The following is a 2648-nucleotide window of genomic DNA, read 5'->3' as shown; positions in this document are numbered from 1 at the left end:
CACCCACTGGCTGCCCATGGGCGCCAGAATCAAATTCAAGTCTAATGCTTGCCTACAGAGTGACTTGACCCAAATGCTATCAGAGCAGGTGCGTCCCTCTCTGTCTTCAAGAATCTCTTGAATACTGTCTCTCTAACTCTCTATCACTCTGTCATCCTGTTTGTCTGTCTACACTGTGCACTGTAAACATGATGATTTCCCTTTACATCTGTATGGACTGTCTTCCCCTCTTTTGGCACCCTCCATTTGTTCTTCCTTTCTTAGTTGCAATTTCAAATGATCTGGTGAATGTCAAGCTGTTTTCTGAAAGCCATTCTCTCTTGTACACCTCACTGCATATCCCACTAAAGAAAAAATCATGATCATCATCTAGTCCGGTGCCGAAAGTGGGGGCACACAGAATTTACACAGCAGTAAATTGGGTGGTAAATGTGGTGTCTGATACAAATACACTGTCAATAAACTGCATGTGCATAAAAAGTTTTGTCTTAACTCCCTCAGTCTATATCAGTTGTATTTCTTTATTCTGTGAGGAAAAGTAGAGTCAAATATGGAGAGACCATGCACACCACACAAAGAGAAGGCCAGAAGCTGCTACACAATGAAGGATTATGCCACTTCCAATTCTTTGGCAAACTAAAGTTGTGTGCTCTGTTTTGGAAACAGCATGTTAAAATAAAAAGTTAAAAGTTTTTGTCTGTGTCTAATATAATCATTAATGCAACATAAACACCAATTAGAAGTGTGAATGATGGTCTGCTGGGGATGGCAGCCAAATGTCAGCCTTCTCTCTCAATTTCTCACACCTCCAAGAACTGGGAACTCATTACCACTGTCTGTATTCTGACACCTCCTCAACCAGGGAGCTCATTATTTTCTGAGGGTGTGGAGAGTGGCTTTAAGTGCAAACTCATATGGCAAATACAAACAAACAAATTAATGACCTGTCACTAGATGCGAATACATGAATGATGGGAGAACAACAAGAAATATTATTGACAACACAACTTATCTTCAGTTTTATGTTGATGTTTTTTATGAGGAAGAATTTACATTTTGTACATTTAAAAAGTACTAAACCAAACCCACATTTGGCTGCTACCACCAAATGGAGATATATATAACTAAAGACATACACTTTGTCTATCAAGAATAAATCACATTATCACAATCATTTCATGAGAAGAGGTAAAAAAAAATATTTTATTCCAACTTTAGGGCAACAGTGTAATAATGATAAAATAACATGAACAAAAGGAGAATATGAGCTGTATCAGTGTGTCATAAAAGCCTAGTGCAATATTGCCCAGTTCAGCTTGTGAATGCCACTGCATGCTCACAGCAAAAGCAAAAATAAATAGCATTACATGGGTTCAACTGTCAGGAATCTGCAAGTAGCAGTAGAGGCACAGTGCAATTTCTTTCTTAAAGAGAAACTTGCTTACTTTACAAAACGTATACCTAAAAATTATAATTTGTAAAGTAAATGCACATTTTTTTATGTTTAAGGAGACAAAAGGGTAGAAATTCAGAGGGACAAGTAGAAAGTAGCTGTTCTAAGGAGTGCTCTCAAGTCACATAAGAAAGCTCCATCCTGTTAGGTGCACAGTTTTCCCAGCAGGAAGAGGAATGGAGCTAGCTGTTAGTTTTCCTGTCTGGGTGTGTTTTGTGCAGCTAAAGAATCAGGACTGCACTGCTGCATCTTTAACAAAAAATGGTTTGCATTCTCCTGTGTAACAGACTTAAGAGTGGGATGTCTTGGCCATGACCATGTGAGACTAATAGTTAGTGCGGTTCCTTCAGTTCCACCATCAGCAGCAGATTCTGGTCTTGCCATAGGTCACAGGTCCATCAGAGTTTAATCTCAACGAAAACTAATGACTTCAATAATATAAAGAAATATATGCAAAGGTGTTTGTTGTTGTACAGCAGCATTAGCTATACTCTAGCTGATAGCTGATAATGGCTAATATTAGCTAGCATTAACATCGTATTTTTTGTAAAATGTACCATAAAATAATGTAACTTTAGTTTGCTAACATCAGAACCTTGAAGTCTCTTTACTTAGCTTGGTGACTTGTTTACAGAGCTGATATACTTTTTATTTATTTTCATGAGGTGTTATAAGGTTATGGGAGATACTGCAGGTCATACACGGACAGACAGTACCTACAGCTGGTGCTGCAGTGCTTGTGGAGGCTATCTGCACTGGTCCCTCAAACACAGACTGTGCCTCCTAAAACCCTTCCCTTGTTCATCAGATGTAAATTTACTCTTACTTCTGGCATTAGCTGTATGTGTCTGTATCCAAGAAGGGTTGACTAGAGGGCAACTGGACTTGGGTCTAGATACTTGGAGATGTTTCACCTCTGATCTAAGAGGCTTCCTCAGTTTTGACCAACCCCCTCAACAACCATAATCACACAGTCCCTGCAGCATCATGTTCAAGTCCTACAGACTGTTAATGTAAATACTTTAGTGGCGGTTGTAATTACCATAAATGTCCTTGCTGCTTTGCATTATATATGTCTGCTCTACCTCCAAGGGTGAGTTCAAAGTGAAAAAAAGAGCTATGCATATTTTTATATTCCACACTGGGGAAAAAAGATAAAAAATTCAAATAATAAAACCAGACAGTCACACACATC

This window comes from Lates calcarifer, linkage group LG21 (genome assembly GCF_001640805.2).
Source record: "Lates calcarifer isolate ASB-BC8 linkage group LG21, TLL_Latcal_v3, whole genome shotgun sequence".
Taxonomy (NCBI): domain Eukaryota; kingdom Metazoa; phylum Chordata; class Actinopteri; family Centropomidae; genus Lates; species Lates calcarifer.
The sequence above is the reverse complement of the archived record's forward strand: the minus strand, read 5'-3'. Positions refer to the sequence as shown.